Source organism: Lathyrus oleraceus, chromosome 4 (genome assembly GCF_024323335.1).
Source record: "Lathyrus oleraceus cultivar Zhongwan6 chromosome 4, CAAS_Psat_ZW6_1.0, whole genome shotgun sequence".
Classification (NCBI taxonomy): Eukaryota; Viridiplantae; Streptophyta; class Magnoliopsida; order Fabales; family Fabaceae; genus Lathyrus; species Lathyrus oleraceus.
Window position 1 is genome coordinate 339,727,214 of NC_066582.1, and position 22,464 is coordinate 339,749,677.

At 40.8% G+C, this 22,464-nt stretch overlaps 1 non-coding gene across 1 annotated transcript; it reads left to right on the forward strand.

Annotated features, from left to right (window-relative positions):
* The first annotated feature begins 12,643 nt into the window (after positions 1-12,643).
* On the forward strand, positions 12,644-12,750 carry LOC127078014 (small nucleolar RNA R71). The gene has a single exon (XR_007787766.1). It is a non-coding gene; the product is annotated as a small nucleolar RNA R71 (small nucleolar RNA).
* The last annotated feature ends 9,714 nt before the right edge of the window (positions 12,751-22,464 follow it).

Here is a 22,464-nt window from a genome sequence, read left to right on the forward strand (position 1 = left end):
GATCCGAAAAATAAAACGAAAAAAATAATAAAATAAAATAATAAAATAATTTTTTACAAAATAAATAAATAAATAAAAATAATAATAATAAAATTAATAAAATATAATAAAAAAAAATTGGACTTGGGTCTCTCTCATTTGAGCCCACAAAACTATGAAATTCAGTCTATAAATACCAAGGCTTCACTTGAGAAAAAGGAAGAGAAGCAAAATACTCTGAGGTTTCCTTGAAGCAAAACCCCGAGGAAAAAGATAGTGAGAGAAGACCTAACGGAGTTCAGAGAAGCCTCCAAACCCTGAAGGGAACTCAACTACACAGAATCACCTCTGCCTCACATAAACCCTAAAGATTGTTTTGTAAACCTCACGGGTGCAACTCAATTTCAATCAAGCTCTCCAATCAGGTTTGCCCTATTCCCATTATTTTACGCCTTCAATTTGAATGTTCTAAATGTGTGATGTATTATGAATGGGTGAAACCTATGCCTTGAATGTTTAATCACATGATTTCTGAAGTGTATGCCACAGGGTTTGAGGTTTCTGAAACTATACTGTTATCCATGAAAAAAATGCTTATGGTGTTTCACTAACCCTTTTGTTGAGTTTTTGTGAGGGCTCACATGACTTTTGCAGGGATAACTTGCGTGATTTCCCACATTATTTGTGGGATAACCCCTGGAGGTTCATTCCGATTACCTGTACTGACCCACTTTCTTTGATGATGTTAGCTTGGAAGGATCTCAGGGTTTCCCATTCCTCTAATTGCTATTACTTCGGATCTTTATCCGCGTGGTGCTTTTACATTTTTCCCGCATTTTACTGCTTTCCTAGCTGGAAGACCTCGATAGGAGGCAATGTTTTTGTGTTTACTTTATGCAGGTTCCTTTGTCCAGGGTTAAGAGCTATGAGGTCTTATCCTCATTACCCTTTTGCATGCGCGTTCCTACAATGCAAACAAACCCTTCATTGATTTTTCTTCTCCATAACACACGTTTACTCCTTCTACTACATGCGAGTAAGTCTCCAAAGGTCGAGCATCCGGTAGATTGCGTAGTGACGTCGTTCGTCCAAAACCCAATCCACAACCCCGTAGTTAGCCGAACTACGTTTTGCTCTGATTCTCAGGCCAGATGAGATACGTAGGCATAAGACGCGATGTCTTAGCGAGCACACATCCCCCCAACCCATAGGTAGCCGAGCTACGAAGACTCTGATTCTCATATTCAGATGAGATACGTATGCAGTGGATGCGACATCCGCGCGAGTCATTTTCATTTAACCCTTTTTTTTTGGCAAACAGCACAAGATAAACCCACACCCTTTAGACGAAAACTACAAAAGTGGATCCCGTAGAGTACTACGGATGCGTAGGGGTGCTAATACCTTCCCTTCGCATAACCGACTCCCGAACCCAAGATTTGGTTGCGAGACTCCGTCTTGTCCTTTCCTTTTTCAGGTTTACTTCGAGCGTTTCCTTTCCCTCCTTTGGGATGAATAACGCACGGTGGCGACTCTTCTGTCATTTTCTTTCGCCGGTTGTTTTTTCGCGCACTGTATTTTCAGGTTGCGACAGCTGGCGACTCCACTGGGGACTAAGAAGTTGACCTCTTGCTGGGCCATCTTCCCTAAGCGAGTCCCTCCTAGCTTGTGTGATTTCTTGTTTATTGGGTGTTCATGCTTTTGTACATTTATTTGCTTACCTGCTTGCATGCATCTGTTGTATCTATTGGATCTGTTTGTTTGTTTGTTGGGATGGGATGTTCTATGAGAGATAAGCCCATTACCCAGGCTTGAGTGTACACACAGGTTTTAGAGTGGATGATCATGAGGCTTGCGTGGCATGTTGCTACGTTAAGTCGTTCGTGAAGAACCACACCCAGACGAGGTTTCTTTTGGATATATTATGTCCTACGGATGTTCCGTAACGACATGGTGTTCCTTTAGAAATCGTCGACTCTGGTGACCATTTCCCGAGAACTCAGTCGGGGCCTCTCCTCTGAGACGTGATTATGTTAGCTCTGGTGGGCGCATTCTCGTTGATCAATCCGAGGACCCCGAGACTGGGAACTTGCTTTAGGATGTCCTGTTGAGGGGAGTCAGTGGAGGTCTTTTATCCCGTAATAATGCCAAACCTTCAGTGGTAAACGTATTATTCGCGACTGAAGGGCTGAAGCTGACGAACTTCTGTTCTTAGAACCTACCAGTGAGGGGTGGGCTAAATTCAGGAAACCTTAACCTCCAACCAACCCGGTTTTCTGGAGCAGAGTTTTGGTCTTGTATTATATTCCTCAGTGAATTTCTCTCCAGGAAGTGCAACCTGACATATGTTCAAGCGGATCCATCAATTCTGATTGACATGCCTTTGCATTGCATAACATCATCTGCATATTTGCATCCAACATCTCATGCTTATTCATTTGTAGGGTATTCCCTTTTAAAACGGGGGTGCCTTAAAACTGAACAAGCAGTGCATCGCATACCATGCATATTAACCCTTGTCTGTTTTGCAGGTGTCACCGCAGTGTCTAATGTTTGTTCCCTGTATCAGGCAGTTATTGGTCCCAAGCGAGTTCACAGATACCCGACAAAGGAAAACCGTCCACGACTAGCGATGGACCAAGTACAAAAAGAGCTGGCTGATATGCGTGAAAGGATGGATCAGTTCATGACATTGATGACTGGTATGGCAGCAGGTCAAGAAAAGCTGAGGGAATTGGTTGGGCAACCGAGGCCTGAGGTGGAGATACTAAATGCTGAGGGAAACCCTGGTAACCCTGGGAACGCTGATAACCCTGTGAACACTGGTAACGCGGGTAACGCAAATGCTGATGGAAACCCGGATAATGTTGGCAACACAGGGAATGTTGGAAATGGTATTGGCGGAAGGTACAATGTGAATCAAGGAATTCGGATTAACGGGCACCCCGTTACTGAAGATTATCAGTATGATCAATTTTCTTTGCACGACGAGGCCCTCGAGACCACTCGCCGTATGGATGAGCTTGCTGAGAAGCTCAAATCTTTGGAGTCTCAAAATTCCTTAGGCTTTGATGTCACAAATCTTGGTCTGGTTCAGGGAGTAAGGATTCCTCACAAGTTCAAACCCCCTACTTTTGAGAAATACAACGGGGCTTCTTGCCCACGCACTCATCTCCAATCTTATTTGGGAAGGTTGGGAGCTCACACGGAAGATGAAAAGCTGTGGATGTACTATTTTGAAGACAATCTAACTGGAGCTTCTCGTGAATGGTATTCTCATTTGTCTCGTACTACCATCAAGAGCTGGAAAGACTTGGCAGAGGCTTTTGTCAAGCAATATCAATACAACTTGGACATGGCTCCAAATCGGACCTTGTTGCAAGGTATGTCCCAGACTGCCAAGGAGACCTTTAGAGAATATGCTCAGCGTTGGAGACGGATTGCTGCGTCCGTCCAACCCCCTATGTCTGAAAGGGAGATGGCGGACATGTTCATGAACACTCTTCAAGGCAATTATATTGAGAGATTGGCTGCTTGCCCGTCAATCAGCGTTGCAGAGATAGTAATTGCTGGAGAAAGAATCGAGAGTCTGTTGAAGATGGGCCGAATTCAAGACAATAGTGTTTCCAACCCATCAGGTCCCAAGAGACCGTTTGCTGGTAACGGTCAGCGAAGAAAAGAAGGCGAGGCAAGCGTTGTGTATGCCGACAGAAGCAGGGGTAGAGGACGCCCTAATTATTATCAAGATCAAGTGGCCGCAGTCACTATTCCAACACCTGTTCCTCAACCGTAATATCATCCGCAACAACAACCCATGTACAACAATCAACAACAAGGAGGTAATCCGGGTCAGCAGAGACACTATCAACAACGTCCAAGGCAGACGGATCGGGTCATCGAGCCAATCCCAATGCCTTATTCAGTATTACTTCCCAAGCTGATTGACATGAATCTGGTTACATTGAGAACTCTGGCCCCACCAATCGATCCCAATAATTTGCCTAGAGGTTATGATGTCAACGCCAGATGCACTTTTCACTCCAACGCACCTGGCCATAGTACAGATAATTGCAAGGCTCTCCAGTTAAAGGTACAAGATTTGAGAGATGCCCAGGCTATCAATTTTGCTCCGGTGCCTAATGTTATCCAGAACCCGATGCCGGCTCACGGCGGGCAGAGGATTAATGCTGTTGATAGTGGGGAAACTTTGAATTTGGTTTCTGATGTGACTAAGGTGAAGACTTCGCTATCGGTGGTTAAAGACCGACTTCTGAAAGGACAGATTTTCCCGGGCTGTGGGGAAGAATGCAGAAATTGTCAAGTTGCCGAAAACGGATGTGACAGTTTGAGAAGGGGTATTCAGCAGCTGATAGATGAAGGTTGTCTTCAATTCGATCAGGCCCGTCCGGTGAAGAATGATGTATCGACTGTGACGTTTTATTTCACTCCTGAAGAAATATATGTTCCCGAGAGACTCGCTCCGACAACAATATATTTCCCAGAAAGTACAGAACCAGCAGCGGTGAACATCGAAAGTTCAGCACCAGTCGCAATTTACTCTGACAGCCCTCAACCGACTTTGGTTGGTCCAATCACCATCACGGTACCAAGACCTGTTCCGTATGAGAAAGACAGTGCTATCCCGTGGCACTATGGGGCTGATATCTACTGCCAGGGGCAGAAAGTTAACGAAGAAGACATTGACATTGGTAGCTCCGCTGTAGACAATGTTGGAGGGGTTGGTGGCTTCACTCGCAGTGGACGCCTATTTGCACCATCAACATTACGCGCGAATACTGAAGCCGAGGCAGCTGCCAAGGCTAAAGGGAAACAGGTATCCACCGAAGAGGTTACTACTGAGGAAGATCCTCCTAAGACCGCATTCGAGAAGGAAGTGGATGAGTTTATGAGGATTATCAAGAAAAGTGACTACAAGGTAGTCGACCAGCTAAATCAGACACCCTCAAAGATCTCCATTCTCTCACTATTGCTGTGCTCTGAGGCGCACAGAGCAGCCTTGTTGAAAGTACTGAATATGGCCTATGTTCCACCGGAGATAACTGTTAACCAGCTGGAGTCAGTAGTTTCCAATGTAAACGCTAGCCGGGGGCTAGGTTTCACCGATAATGACCTGACACCTGAGGGCAGGAATCACAACAAAGCCTTGCATATCACAATGGAGTGCAAAGGGGTGGTGCTTTCCCATGTTTTGGTTGATACAGGCTCTTCTCTGAATGTTCTTCCAAAGAAAGCCTTAACGAAGTTGGATTGCGATGACACCATCATGAGGCCAAGTAACTTAGTTGTGAGGGCTTTTGATGGCTCTAAGAGAGCAGTCTTTGGCGAAGTTGAGTTGCCAGTTAAGATTGGACCGCAGGTGTTCAAGAGCACCTTTTATGTGATGGATATCCAGCCTGCCTACAACTGTCTGCTAGGTCGGCCTTGGATTCATGCTGCCGGTGCTGTTACTTCTACCCTCCACCAGAAGCTCAAATATGAACTAGAAGGTCAGATCGTCACTGTATGTGGTGAAGAGGATATTTTTGTTAGCCACCTGTCTACATTTAAGTTTGTAGAGATGGATGGCGAGATGCATGAGATGCGGTGTCAGGGCTTCGAAACTACAAACATCAATGAGGTCGTGCCCGAAGCTGTCTTTTCACCTGAGTTTGAGAAGGTCGGGACTTCTATCTCTTCATACAAGCAAGCTGTCGAAGTGGTTAAAGCTGGTAATGCCCAAGGCTGGGGCAAATTTGTGGAGCCAGTCATCAAAGAAGACAAGTTTGGATTGGGGTATGCTCCGGGATCTCAGAAGAATGAAACCGGTACTCTCTCCAGCGGGGGTTTGGTTTCCCCCCACATCGTCAATGCTGCAGATGAAGACAAGGCTGACAACGACTGTGACTTAGATAGCTGGATTCGCCCGTGTGTCCCGGGAGAAAAGCTCGACAATTGGTCGTCTGAAAAAACCGTCCGGGTTACTCTGCTGAAAGAGTGATTTTTATTGTTTTCCTTTATTACATGCATAATAAAGTCTTACACTTTGCCCAAGGTGTAACGGCTCATTTGTAGGGCCATCCATTTAGTTACGTTTCGCAATTATTTTTATCATCAATAAAGGACGGCTTTTGCAAACAATTTTGTGTTCTCTTTCTTTCAGTTTTTTTTACTTTTTACAAAAAAAAATGGCAATGTTTCTTTTTTCGTTTTTCCTTTCTTTCAACAAAAAAAAATCTCTCATTCTAAGGTAAAGCATGATCCTCCATCATGCAGAGCCGACCACTCGGATCTCACTGCTAACGACAATGCTATGGCCAAGTATGACTTCGACAATCCTATCTATCAAGCCGAAGAAGGGGCTGGGGAAGATTGTGAATTGCCTGAAGGGTTAGCCAGATTGTTGAAACAGGAGGACCGAGCTATTACACCTTATCAGGAGGTGGTTGAGACCATCAACGTTGGTACCGAAGACGACAAGAAAGAGATCAAGATCGGGGCCAGTCTACAGGCCGAGAGGAAAGACCGTTGATCATGTACTTGACTGTGTTAGAAAGGTCAATGGGTTGTGTGCTCGGTCAGCATGACGAGTCAGGTCGAAAAGAGCATGCAATATACTACCTTAGCAAAAGTTTACCGACTGTGAACAAAGATACTCATTGCTCGAGAAAACTTGCCGCGCTTTGGCATGGGCTGCTCGCCGACTAAGATAGTATATGTTGACTCACACGACTCTATTGATATCAAAAAGGGATCCAGTCAAGTATATTTTTGAAAAGCCAACACTTACTGGAAAGGTTACTAGGTGACAAATGATACTGACAGAGTATGACATCCAATACACTTCATAAAAAGCCATCAAGGGAAGTGTCTTGTCAGACTATCTTGCAGACCAACCGATTGATGATTACCAACCTATAAGGTTTGACTTTCCTGATGAGGACATCATGTTTCTCAAATCGAAAGATTGAGAGGAACCACTCCCGGAGGAGGGGCCTGACCCTGAATCCAAATGGGTTATGATGTTTGATGGGGCGGTCCACGTCAATGGTCGCGGAGTTGGTATAGTGTTGATCACACCGGAAGGGGGTTCATATGCCATTTGGTGCCAGAATAACTTTTCCCTGCACCAACAATGAAGCCGAATACGAAGCTTGTATCCTAAGACTTGAGGAAGCCGTCAATATACAGATTAAAACCCTGGATGTATACGGGGATTCAACTTTGGTCATCAATCAAACCAACGGGAAATGGTATACACCTCAGCCTCATCTGGCTCCTTAAAGAGACTACACGAGAAGATTGTTGACTTTCTTTTGAAGAAAACCAATTTGTTGATGCATTGTTTACCTTGTCTTTGATGATTAAGGTGCTATGCTGGAACTACGTACCCAGAATTGACGTATCTCGGTCAGAGACGAATGAAGAAAGCATTTGGTCAGAAAGTGCGCCCTCGGGGGTATCAAGTCGGTGAATTGGTACTCAAAAGATTTCTTCCTCCCAACACAAATCACAGGGGCAAATGGACACCGAACTATGAGGGTCCATACGTGGTTAAAAGGATTTTCTATGGCGGAGCTTTGATGCTAACAACCATGGATGGCGAAGGATTCCCGTCCCCTGTCAACTCAGACGCAGTTAAAAAATACTTCGCATAAAATAGACCCGCTGGACGATAAAAAGAATAGTCCAGGCAAAAAAAAGGCATCCCGACGAACAAAAAAAAGAGAATAAAGAGGTTCGGGCAAAAATTAGGGATATAAAAAAGGAGTACACCCGGTGAGTCGAAAACCCAAAAGGGCGGCTCAGGCAAAAATGGGTATCCCGATGGATTGAAAACCCGAAAAGGGGGCGATCCAGGCAAAAGTTAGGGAATAAGCGAATGACTGTGATCTGAGTTCATTAGTGTTATATCACCGTTTCATTTAATCCGGCAATCTTCGAAGGTTAAAGATCGACTAATCATCCACTTCAGGAAGCAAGATGAGCAGAGCGTCTTGAGGACATACGAGTCATAGCAGAGTCGAAACTCGGTGGGACCCCGTATCCCCATTGCCATTAGGATAGTTCTCTTTTTATAGCGATCACCTCTTTTCAGGGATCAGCTTCCTGATACCCTCGCCTATTCCTGGCACAAATTTTCTCCCCAGTAAGAGTCGAATAATTTAGTTAAAGAGCCTCTTTATTTTTCATTTATCAGTTTGTTTGCAAAAATGTCCGAATTTTTGATAAAACATATTGCATATGAATATAATGGTGGCTTTTGCAGATGATTTGCACAGGAAAACATTTAAAATTGCTTTGAATGTGCTTAATCCCGGACGGTGAATTCCAACCGAGTAATTCCCCCTAGGCATACGTGTATTTTTGGTTGCAGGTCACAGGAACCGGATGCCAAGTCATGAATCCTCATCCCCAAGCGGTTGACAAAGTCTCTCCTCAGCAGAGCATGTTCCCCAGTAGAGTTGACAGTATCCAGACTGTCTATCCCCAGTAGAGTTGACAGTATCCAGACTATATATCCCCAGCGGAGTTGACAGTGTCAGACTGTATCTTCCTAGCAACAGCGGAGTGGTTGCATACCCAACGGACAAGAGGGTGGTGTTCCCAGTGTTCATCTCATCCCCAGCAGATTATTTTTAACAGATTTGTTAATCCCCAGCTTGAGGGAGATTAGCAAGTTCATATCCCCAGCAAAGGCCGTTTCCTACGACATTTCCCCAAGAAGTGTTTTCCCCACAGACTCTCCTCACAGAGCCTCGCCGAACAAAGTTTCCATAGTTGATACTCCCCCCGCAAGGTCAACTTTTCAAGCAGCCAATTTATTTTTGGTGGCTCATTGGTCCCGGCAGACGGATCATTCCCCACAGAGCATTCAAGGATTGATACAGCGATCTGTTCCCTACTGGAGTTTGCTTCCCCAAGCAGATTTCTTTTTACACCATGCATAACATTTGCATTTGCATGCATATCATATCAAGCATACACATAAGCTGATAAACAGGTTCTTCCAAGCAGACTAAAGAATTACTTTACAACCAAGGTCAGAGGATCAAGCGCGAGTGATCCGGCCTGAGGTTCATTTTGAAGATTCAGCCTGAGAATCGTGTTCCAATGATCCAGCCTGAGGGTCCATTTCGAAGATTCAGCCTGAGAATCGTGTTCCAGTGATCCAGCCTGAGGGTCATTTCAAAGATTCAGCCTGAGAATCGTGTTCCAGTGATCCAACCTGAGGGTCATTTCGAAGATTCAGCCTGAGAATCGTGTTCCAGTAAGCCAGCCTAAGGCTCAATTTGAAGATTCCCCAGTGAAGTCGCCTACAAGCTTTATTTCCCCAGCAAGCCCAATGGAGGAGTCGTTACAACATGTTCTAGCCCGGAGAATATGTACGAAGCCCAAAAGTGGAATATGCTCGAAGCTGCGTATCTAATATGAAGGTTGGGTGTAGATTTCAAAAGAGGGTCAACCAGCGCATGCCTCAGATGCGGGATCCTAATGATGGGAATTTATCATCAAAACAATCCAGATCTAGCCAGAAGATCGAAATAGATTCAGCCAGAGAATCGAAACAAAGGAGATCTAGCCAGAAGATCGAAGAAGATCTAGCCAGAAGATCGAAGTCAGGTCTAGCCCGAAGACCGGAAATAGATTCAGCCAGAGAATCGAAACAATTCAGATCTAGCCAGAAGATCGAAGTTGATTCAGCCAGAGAATCAAAGGAAATAGATTCAGCCAGAGAATCGAAACGAAGGAGATCTAGCCAGAAGATCGAAGAAGATCTAGCCAGAAGATCAAAATCGTATCCAGCCCGAGGATCAAAATTAATATCCAGCCAGAGGATCGAAACTCCAGATTAAGCCAGAGGATCGGAAGAAAAATAAACAGCACAGTGTATTTCCGCGTTTTTGTGGTGTTCTCGGAGCGCAAATTTTCGGTCTGTCTTTGGTATTCAATCACAGCTCACCCCGTTTATCTGATAAGTTGTTCGCTTTCATCCTACTCGGTTTAGCTGATGATTGAATAGGGGCAGCTGTAACACCCCAAAATTGCCCTCCTCATTCATGCATTCATTTAGCATTTCATATTGCATTTCATCATGTCAATCAGAATTAGATCCGAAAAATAAAACGAAAAAAAATAAAATAAAATAAAATAAAATAATTTTTTACAAAATAAATAAATAAATAAAAATAATAATAATAAAATAAAAAAAATATAATAAAAAAAATTTGGACTTGGGTCTCTCTCATTGGAGCCCACAAAACCATGAAATTCAGTCTATAAATACCAAGGCTTCACTTGAGAAAAAGGAAGAGAAGCAAAATACTCTGAGGTTTCCTTGAAGCAAAACCCTGAGGAAAAAGATAGTGAGAGAAGACCTAACGGAGTTCAGAGCAGCCTCCAAACCCTGAAGGGAACTCAACTACACAGAATCACCTCTGCCTCACATAAACCCTAAAGATTGTTTTGTAAACCTCACGGGTGCAACTCAATTTCAATCAAGCTCTCCAATCAGGTTTTCCCTATTCCCATTATTTTACGCCTTCAATTTGAATGTTCTAAATGTGTGATGTATTATGAATGGGTGAAACCTATGCCTTGAATGTTTAATCACATGATTTCTGAAGTGTATGCCACAGGGTTTGAGGTTTCTGAAACCATACTGTTATCCATGAAAAAAATGCTTATGGTGTTTCACTAACCCTTTTGTTGAGTTTTTTTGAGGGCTCACATGACTTTTGCAGGGATAACTTGCGTGGTTTCCCACTTTATTTGTGGGATAACCCCTGGAGGTTCATTCCGATTACCTGTATTGACCCACTTTCTTTGATGATGTTAGCTTTGAAGGATCTCAGGGTTTCCCATTCCTCTAATTGCTGTTACTTCGGATCTTTATCCGCATGGTATTTTTACATTTTTCCCGCATTTTACTACTTTCCTAGCTGGAAGACCTCGATAGGAGGCAATATTTTTGTGTTTAATTTATGCAGGTTCCTTTGTCCAGGGTTAAGAGCTATGAGGTCTTATCCTCATTACCCTTTTGCATGCGCATTCCTACAATGCAAACAAACCCTTCATTGATTTTTCTTCTCCATAACACACGTTTACTCCTTCTACTACAGGCGAGTAAGTCTCCAAAGGTCGAGCATCCGGTAGATTGCTTAGTGACGTCGTTCGTCCAAAACCCAATCCACAACCCCGTAGTTAGCCGAACTACGTTTTGCTCTGATTCTCAGGCCAGATGAGATATGTAGGCATAAGACGCGATGTCTTAGCGAGCACACATCCCCCTAACCCATAGGTAGCCGAGCTACGAAGACTCTGATTCTCATATTCAGATGAGATACGTATGCAGTGGATGCGACATCCGCGCGAGTCATTTTCATTTAACCCTTTTTTTTTTGGCAAACAGCACAAGATAAACCCACACCCTTTAGACGAAAACTACAAAAGTGGATCCCGTAGAGTACTATGGATGCGTAGGGGTGCTAATACCTTCCCTTCGCATAACCGACTCCCGAACCCAAGATTTGGTTGCAAGACCCCGTCTTGTCCTTTCCTTTTTCAGGTTTACTTCGAGCGTTTCCTTTCCCTCCTTTGGGATGAATAACGCACGGTGGCGACTCTTCTGTCATTTTCTTTCGCCGGTTGTGTTTTCGCGCACTGTATTTTTCATGTTGCGACAGGTGGTACATAAGTTTTATCTTTAGGTTCTTCTCCTTTTTCTTGACTTTCCTGTTTTTCATATTCCTCTGGTTCCTTTACTTTTTCCGTGGGTTCGGTACATTCCTTAGAAGTTTTGGGTTCATTCAATCTTGGGTTTTATGGCTCATCATAAGCGTTCCCACTTTGTAGGGTAATGGCATTGGCTTATCCTCTCGGATTCTGTTGAGGTTGTCCAGGGAATTGTCCTCCAGGTGTAGTCTGGGGGGCTTGGTTTAAAGCTACCTGAGAGATCTGGGTTTCGAGCATCTTGGTATGAGTAACTATTTGGTCAACCTTGGTTCCTAACTGGGTAATCAGTTCATTAACGTGAATGTTCTGGTTCATGAACTCTTTATTTTGTTGGGTTTGAGCAGTGGTAAAATTTTCCATAATTTTCTCATGGCTCGGCTTTGGTGGTACAGGTTGCATAGGTTGATTTGATATTGGGGCTTGGTAACCTGTTTGTCTCGGAGGTGCATTATTTTGGATTGGGTTATTGTTCTTATAGGAGAAGTTCGGGTTATTCCTCCATCCAGGGTTATAGGTATTCGAGTATGGGTTCACTTGGGTGTAGTTAACTTGCTCAGAGTGGGTTTCATTTAATAGACTGCATTCTACAGATTGGTGTCCTGTGGTTCCACATATCTCACAATCCGACGAAACTGCAGCTACAGTATTCGGGTTTATGCACATATGCTCGACCTTGAGGGCCAACGCGCCCATTTTAGCTTGCATCATGTCTATAGAGGTTAACTCATATACTCCTCCTTGGGCTTCCTTCTTCTCAACTGTCGCTCGTTCAACTCCCCATGATTGATGGTTTTGAGCCATATCTTCGATGTGGGCACTAGCTTCAGGATAAGGTTTGTTCATCAGTGTGCCGCCCGCGAAGGCGTCGATGGTCATCTTAGTGTTATAGTGAAGTCCATTATAAAAGGTCTGAATGATAAACCAATTTTCTAAACCATGATGTGGGCATGCTCTTAACAACTCTTTATATCTCTCCCAAGCTTCGAACAACGATTCTCCCTGGTTCTGGGTAAATCTGGTTATATGGCTTTGAAGAATGGCGGTTTTACTTGGGGGAAAGTCTCTAACAAGGAATACTCTTCTAAGGTTATCCCAAGTCGTAATGGAATTGGGTGGAAGGGAATCTAACCATGACAGGGCTTTATCTCTGAGGGAAAAAGGGAATAATATTAAACGGGTTTCCTCAGGAGAAGCTCCATTGGTTTTAAAAGTGTCTGCTCATTGAAGAAAGATTTTTAAATGTTGGTTTGGGTTCTCAGTAGCGAGACCTGTGAATTGTCTTTGTTGCACTAGTTGCAACAGGGAGGGTTTAAGTTCAAAATTATTAGATGGGATGGTTAGGTTTACTATACTAGAACTAGATTCTTTGTTGGATGGTTGGGCGAAATACTTAAGAGGTCTTTGGTTTTGATCTTCGGCCATAGCTCTCCTAATTCTATGGAAAACTAAACGTGCGCGAGCGTAACGTTCAGGTTCCGCCAGAGGGTATACTAAGCTTCCGGTGCTGCGAGTTCTTCGTATTGACCGGCAGGTAATAACCTAAGTCTAAACGATATAACAATAGGGTACGAAATTTAACGAAATTGGTCCCCGGAAACGGCGCCAAAAACTTGATGCGTGCTTTTCGCAAGTATACGAACGCGTCCGAGTAATATAAAAGATTGTCGAATCCACAGAGACCAAGTGTCAATCTATCGTTATCTATTGTTATGGTGTTTATCTAAGGTAATCAAAATAGGGGTTTTTAGAGTGTGCAATGAAAAGTAAAGTATTAAATAAAGTTCAATTAATAAAGACAGACTCGAATGTAATTCACATAATCAATTAATAATCCAAGTACTTGCTAATAGAACTACTTATGGGCAGTGTTTCCTACTTTGAAAAGAACCAATTTAACAGGAACTGTCGCTTTCGCGTATTCAAAACCGAGTTGTACTCCCTAATCAAACCCTCTTATTGTCACTTATAAAAAGGCGCGCATTGCGTTAGAGTAGTAAACCTATTTTTAAGAAATATAGTATCTTGACTAAGTTGAAAAGTATTTTAACCTGGATTTCTTAACTAAAAAAGGTTCTCACGAACCAGACTCTAAACTTATAAACGCGTCCGAAAATAGTTTTAAAATCACTTTTCTTATTAAGTTAAAAACTCCTAATGAACTAAACAAAGTGCTTTCGCTGTTTTTGAAATAGTTAAAAACAACTAAGTTTAAAAAGACGTTCGACGGCTTTCGATCTTACCCAACGGAAATTAAGTGCGGGAAAACTTAAGTTGAAAGTCAAAATAGCCCTTAAATGTTTCTACGAACAATTGTACGGATTATCGGCTCAATTACGATCCTTACATTCTAAGCTTTATAGATTTAGTTATACATGGTAAAGTAAAGGTGCATTTTAATTTAAATAAAAGTAGTGCGAGTGCGGAAATTAAATAAAAGTAGTGCGAGTGCGGAAAGTAAATAAAAGTAAAGCGAGTGCGGGAAATAAATAAAGTAAAGCGAGTGCGGGAAATAAATAAAGTAAAGCGAGTGCGGGAAATAAATAAAGTAAAGTGCGAGTGCGGGAAATACATAAAGTAAAGCGAGTGCGGGAAATAAATAAAGTAAAGCGAGTACGAGAAATAAATAAAGTAAAGTGAGTGCGGGAAATAATTAAAGTAAAGTGCGAGTGCGGGAAAATAAAATAGATAGAGGTAAAGCAATAAAAACCTGCTCCAATCGGAGGGTTGAATAAAATGCGAAACGGAAATGAAAATGGCGGCAGGATTAACTTCCTTCCAAAGTGCTCTAAACTCGATTACAGACTTGATCACAAACTTGATTACACAATTGTGGTAACACCCCAATGCGAAGCGATTACCACTTTTAAAATACTGAATATATGCCTTAGTTTGCTCTAAGGTTGCATCTGCTCTAAGTTTGGATGATTAAACAAATGAACTCAAGTCTCTATTTATAGGCAAGTAAAATAATGGAAAAGACAAGGATGCCCTTCAGTTTGAAATTGGGAGGGAAAAACTTCCTTCTTGTGGCGCATCCACAACCCCATGGCGCCCGCCATAAGAGAAAAGTGTGGCGCCCAAATGGAGATAGTGGGAGACGTGGCAGTTGAGGGAAGTTGAGTTGTGACACGTCATGGTTGGACCCATGATGCCAGCCACAGTGGGAGCCACAAGTGTAAAATGCTGAATTTTAGGTTTTTTAGCTCGTTTTCACTCCTTTTCTCGATCGGGGCTCCGATTAGACTGAAAACCTGAAAACAAAGAGAAACATAGTAATAACATAAAAAAATAATAATAAAACAACTAAAATGCATGCGAAATCGGAGTCGAAAATACGGTGAATTTCAGTGTCATCACTCATTGCCATTTTGCTTCTTATGGAGGACATGCCAGCACATCCAAAACCTGCGCTAAAATCCTCCAAGAAGGCCTTTATTGGCCAACTTTATGGCGTGATGTGCATACCTTCATAATTAAATGTGAATGATTCCAACGCACTGGAAACATATCAAGGCGCAATGAGATACCCCTAAAGAATATTCAGGAAGTAGAAATCTTTGACGTCTTTTATAGGTCAATTCCCTTCATCTATGGGAAACAAGGACATACTTGTTTCTTTCGACTACGTGTCAAAATGGATAGAGGTCATCACCTCACCTGCCAATGACGCACGAGTGGTAATTAGGATGTTTAAGAGCTACATATTCCCTAGGTTCGGAACACCTCGCTAGTTATAAGCAACGATGGATCTCATTTTATTTCAAGAATTTTTGAAAAACTCTTGAACAAATATGGCGTGAGACATAGAGTAGCTACACCATATCATCCACATATTAAACCGAGAAATAAAACAAATTCTATAAAAAATTGTCTCACTTTCTAGGAAAGATTGGTCCTCTAGACTTCAAGACGCATTGTAGACTTATAGGACTACCTATAAAACCCCTATAGGAATAACACCCTTCAATTTAGTCTATGGGAAATCGTGTCACTTATCCTTCGAACTAGAACATTAAGCTTATTGGGCCATTAAGGCCCTAAACATGGACTATTTAGAAGTTGGAAACAAACGACTATTAGGTATCCAGGAATTAGAGGAACTTCGAGTGATGCATATGAAAATGCTATAATCTACAAAGAGCGAACCAAAGCATGGCATAACAAACGTATCGCAAAGAAGGAATTTTGTGTAGGAAACATAGTACTTTTATTTAACTCTACATTATTCCTATTTCCTGGTAAACTACATTCCAGATGGACCAGACCGTTCGAGGTCACAAAAGTCATGCCCTCAGGTACAGTAGATATTAAGAGCCAATCAACGAACTAGTTCATGGTTAATGGACAAAGACTGAAACACTACACCAACGTTGATATACCTACATATTATTCTCGCGATGAATTAATCGAACCACCATTTTCTACGCAAACGACCTAATTTACACCATTGTCGAGCTATCGACATTAAACAAAGTGTTGCATGGGAGGCAACCCACGGTTTCGTTGTCATTTATTTTTTATATTTTTGCACTTTTCTTTTCTTTGAATAACGATGATTTATTTTACTCCCACTAACAAGACTAAAATTTAATTGATTATGTTACAAGCCTAACTTAGACTAATTTTTCCTACTAATCATTTAGAGATGGAAGGTACTGATAACATGTGACTTATTTTCAGAAACAAAGCTCAAATAAGACGCTATGAAGTCTTGGCTACAAGAACCATTTCACCAACCTGATACCCTGACTTCCCTAGCTTAATAGCCCTAGGTCTCTGCGACAGTGTGAAGTACATGTTTAACCAGCTTAGTTGGGACCGTTTATCTGTGCACAAACACCCAACCTATAAGAACCTAACATTGGAATTCCTAAGCTCCTATCAATAAAACCCTAGCACAAAAATAGACCGTGTCCATGGCTTTGCTAGCTTCCGAATCTTTGGGAAGGAATACCGACTCATACATAATGAGTTAGCCAAACTTTTAGCTTTTTAGTGTGATCCTCAAGCCTATACTGAAGTACCAGTAGGTGATGATATAAAATAGGAACTCGATTTTTTTGGGGGTAGCACTACTGAAGATTATCCTCCTGATTATAAAAGAATGAACCCCCCTCCCTCTAACCCATAACCCTGCCATCAGGTATTTCCAGATGGTTAAGGCCCAAACCTTTTTTGGAAAAGCTGGAAATATTGGACCTATCAGTAAAGAGGAAGTATTTCTCATATTCAGTATTTTTCAATCTCGCTCTATATACTATGTTGCTTTCTTGATGGCAGGTTTAGCCAAAATAGCCACCCAGGTTGTCGAGAACATTTATGTCGGAGATATGGTCATCCATATAGCCATAACTTTAGGCCTTCGCAACCAAGTCGCGCATCTCGAACCTTTCTGTAGTTATAACCTGATCAACATTGAACATTGCCTAAATAGAGGATTAGTGAGGCAAGAAGGACCCAATACCTATAAGATTTTAGTCCTTCGAGAACCAGTACACCAATTCACTATCCCAAACTCGGACATGACGAATGTACATAATCGTGACATTTGGCGATACCTTTTAGGAAATCAAGCAGATGACCAATCATCTGATACTGAAGAAGCCCTATCATCACCTCTGGCTGAACCCATTAATCATGACCCACTTACCACCGAACTTACTGCCATAAAAACTGATATCTCAACTCTCAGTAATGTTCTACATCACTTCTTGGATTCTATGCAAGAATAGATGGACCATATTTATCAAAAACTCTACTCCATCCACAGATCTTTAGGCATTGAGGACAATGCTTAGTTCTTGTGTGGGGGAGAAACTTATTTTCACCATCATTAAATTTACTTTACTTTTATTTTTCAGCTATTTTACTCATTTCCATGATGCACCTTTGGGCTTTTTCTCATTTTTCTAATCTTTAATGCATGTTCTGATTATTTCCCCTGTTTTCTTTTCCTGTTTGCTAGATAAATGTATTACTTTTAGTCTTTATGTGTGGTTTTTTCTAGTTATTAATTCTTCCATTTCATGACCCATACAAATTATTTTTTCCTTTTTAAGAGAACAAGTGTTATTTGAAATTTCATGGCTATTAGACAAGTTACGAAGAGGTTATAGAGACTTAGGAAAACCCCCAAAAAATACTATCGTCTTAACACCATAAGTCTCCTAATTACGGAGATCAATTTGGATACTTGTTATGCCACGACCTTGAAATATCGCCCCTAAATAAGTCTTTGAGTAGTTTATCCTAGCAGTCAGCACCATCTGAATTACCATCGAGTAAGCAGACCGGTGCAAATAGGTGAATGATCCCACGGTAAAAAGAAAGAAAAAAGAAGCAAAAATCTGGAAAAGTAAGAAAAAGAAAGAAAGGAATCCACCATCTAAGTTAGGTGACCCTCACCCCGGTCATTTAGCCTAACGACTATGAAACCTCTAAGAATATTGCATATTCATCAGAATTTTTGACATAATATGGATCATGGTCACTAATAGGTTTAGTTGCTGTGTGTGAACAGATAACATGCTTAATTTGATTATGCCTAAATGAAAAAGGACGAAACTTGGGATGAGTAAGTTAGGCCTGGGCATAACGATATAATGCAAATTGGTTTATATAGAGAGGAGATTTATGATTGCAAATGCGGAATACGTTGTTACGATACCCTTGGTTTGCGAGATAGTACCTATCAATATGACCTTTAGTGATTAGAGTCTTTAGCCTTGAATAGTTACAAAGGCACCACTATTTTCTTCTTCATAAGTGTTTGCTTGAGAGCAAGCAAATGTTCAAGTATGAGGGAGTTTGATAACACTAATGTACCATTATTTTGACTCGTTTTGTACTTGTTTTATTATTGTTTTACCTTCATTTATAGTCTTATATGGGTATTTTGTCTACATTTCAGGTATTTGACCATATAGGAGTCATGTGCGAAGAAATGAAGCAATTCAAATGCAAAGTGAAGAAAAATGGGAAAATTATACACAAGGCGACCTACATGGCGTTCGCCATGGAGAATCCTGTATGAGAAATGACGTGTCCCACTCACCAACGAGCGGATTGACCCACTATTCCACACGTTGGGAAGATGGCGTTCGCCACCTTGACATGGCGTTTGTCATCCTTTGTAAAGGCCAAGCGGTTAGGAAATGGATTTGCTTGGTCTCCCATTCACCCCATGTAATCCTACATTTTCTCCCACGAATGAAGAACCATCCCACTTTATATTTTGGACTTTGGAACATTATAAATAGGCGATAAGCTTCATTTTCCAAGGCATCCAAGCTTAGCACAATATTGAGCACTAAAATTACGATAAAAGTTATAACTTGTCACATCAAGGGGTTATAACACCAGAGAGTATTGAGTTTGTATGAAGTTTGGAGCACTTTATTTTCCTGCATTTTAACCTTGCCGCCATTTATATTCCTTTACAATTCTTTAGCAATTTATTTTGTACCAGATTCAAGCCTCCGTTTGGAGCATGTTTTTATCATATTTCGCATTTTATTACCGTTTTATTTATTCACGCGTACTTTATTTTCCTCGCCTCACACAACTTCTATTATTTCCAAGCCTTATTTATCGCATTGTATTATTTTAAACTACTTTTTCGCAATGTCTACTTCTAAGCTTCAAACTTATGTTTTCATGTTTGTCATAAGCATGTCCAGCTAATTTATAGATGTTGGGATGTGAGGACCGTCACTTAATAGTACTCTAACAATTGTTTCTTTAGGATTTCTATTGTGGTTTGTTTTGGTTTTAATACAATCTTTCTAAACTCAATTAAATCAGTCACTACGAAAGTAGAGATGTGAAAACGTCTGGTAAGATCGAAAGTCGTATGACATTAAATAATAAGATTGGTTTGTTTTTTATTAATGAATACCACGAAAGCACTTTGTTAATTAACTAGGAAAGTCTAATACTTTTAGAAGGAGGTTCTAAAACTATTTGTGGAAGCGTTTCTAGGTTTAGGCTCCGGTTACCAAAGCGAAAGCCTGGAACCCTTTTAAGTTAAATTTTCCAATTAAAATTACTTTTCAGGTAAGTAAAGAATCTGATTTCTTAAGATAGGATTTACTACTTTAACGCATTAAGCACAGGTCACACGTGACAGTGGACAGTATAAATTAGAGAGTTAAATTTGGTTATGAATACGTGAAAGCGATAGTTCCTGTTCAATTACATTCTTTTCAAAGTAGAAAGTATTGCCACATACAACGATCTTATTCAGAAGTAATCAAGAATACTGTTGTTTGATGAGAGCCACATCCCGGTATTATTTTCTGAATTTATTAAAGTTATTTATTTTTACCTCTCCTTTACTTAATCCATTCGCCTTAGATAAACACCGTAGCAACTAGAAATGATAGATTGATAGTTGGGTCTTTGTGGGATCACTATCTTTTAAAACTATGCGATAGACTGTACACTTGCAGTTAGTTAATCCGATAAACTCATAATCTCGCGAACAGCGAACTAATTGATTTCCCTCTAGGATCAATCGATTTGTCTTAGTGAAAAATGCCCAGAAACCCAACTTTAACGTACAGTAAGTATCCTCTTCATCCCTTAACTTCCCTTCATCATTCTAATCAATTCATCCAATTTTAATAGACCCAAAAACATGAATAACAGTGAAACATATCATCATAATCAACACCATATACATCACTTATTTCATCATAATTCATGGCAATTTCATCATCAAATTGAACAATAAATTTCATCAATTCATGAATAACAATCAAATTTTCTCACCTTTATCAATGGAAAAACCTCATACACACATATTCATGGTAGTTCATACATGGATTCATCATAGCAACACATATAAGCACAAAATCCGTTAACAATTTTCAGATATTCATCATAAACCATTCATAAGAAGAAAAACCTAAGAACCCTAATGAGGTTAAGGACTCCTCATCACTACCCCATCATGAAATACACCTAATTGGTAGCTCTTTCTCCCTCTTACCTTGGTTTTCCAACAATTGACGATGAATCAAGTAACGTCTATGACTTCTCTCTTCAAAATCCTAGTGTTTGCTCTTCTTCCTTCCAAAAGCTTTTTCTTTCCTTTTGCCTTTTCCCCAAATTTCGCGTACTGACAAATTCTCTCTAAAAACCTAACTTCTCTTCGAACTTTTAGAATATATAGTACTCCATCACTTTTGCTTAATTACTAGTTTTGCCCAAATTAATCTTAGCTTTTCTCCTCTTACCACAAACTTTCCTCAAATCCTACAATTGGCCTAAACTTCTATTTTCTTCAATTTCTTATTATATCAATAATAATAATTAAAATTCCAATTATTTTAATTATTTTCTAATTTAATCCGCCTTCTCACCACACCCTACTATTTCTATCACACCCCAACAACACATATTCAAATAATTTATTTTAAATCACACCAACACCAAATAATTAAATAAAATAAATCCAATCAATTAAATTAAATTATTTGTAATCGAATTTGGAATGTTACAACTCTCTCTCACTTAGAAAAAATGTATCCCTTGAAAATTATCTGAAGGAAACAGAGTCGGATACAACTCTCTCATATGTCTCTTTAGCTTCCAAGTTATGCTTCCACCAGTTGGTCCTTCCCACAGTACCTTCACCCTTCTTACCATACAACCTTTTCACTTCCCGATCCTCTATCCGCAAGGGCGATTCCTTAACAATTAGGTTCTCTCTCACATGTATATCATTCACTTGGATCACATGAGACAAATCCATAATGTATCTCCTCAACTGAGACACATGAAGCACATCATGAAGATTAGCTAGCGGTGGTGGCAAGGTAATCTAATAGGTCGCCTCTCATATGATCTACAAGATTTGGTACGGACCAACAAAATGTGGCGTAAGCTTTCGAGACTTCAAAGCTCGACTAACATTTGTTACTGGAGTAACTCTAAAAAACACATGGTCTCCCTCTTGGAACTCAAGTGTTTTCCTCCTTTTATCATGGTAACTCTTCTAGACACAGCAAAATTGTCATCTTCTCTTGGATCATCTTGATATTCTCATATGTTTGCTCTACAATCTCAGGTCTAATTATGACACTCTCGCCTGATTCATACAATCACATAAGTATCCTACACCTCCTACCATATAACGCCTCAAACAAGGCCATCCCAATACTTAAATCGAAACTGTTATTGTAAGTGAACTCAATAAGCGACAAGTAGTTATCACAAGCACCTCCTTGTTCTAGCATACAAGCTATCAATAGATCCTCTAAGGATTGGATAGTCCTCTTCATTTGACAATCAGCCTGTGGGTGATAAGAGGAACTCAACTTCAGCTTAGTAGCCAAAGCTTATTGCAAACTCTGCCAAAATCTCCACGTGAACCTCAGATCTCTATCTGACACTATCCTTGATGGAAGACTAACAATCTTCTTAATGTACAACTCAAACAATTTTTCAAAGGATAACAAATCTTCATCGGTATAAAATAAGCTGATTTTATCAGTCTATCAACAATTACCCAAATAGAATCACATCATTTCTTCGTCCTTGATAAACTTGTCACAAAATCCATGGAAATGCTATCCCACTTCCACTCTAGAATATTCAACGGTTTCATTAGACCCAACGACTTCGGATCTTTAATCTTCGACTTCTGACACGTCAAATAAGCATAGACAAACTCAATTACCCCCTTCTTCATTCCTAGCCACCAAAACAATTTCTTCAAGTCTTAATACATTTTAGTGACACCTGGAT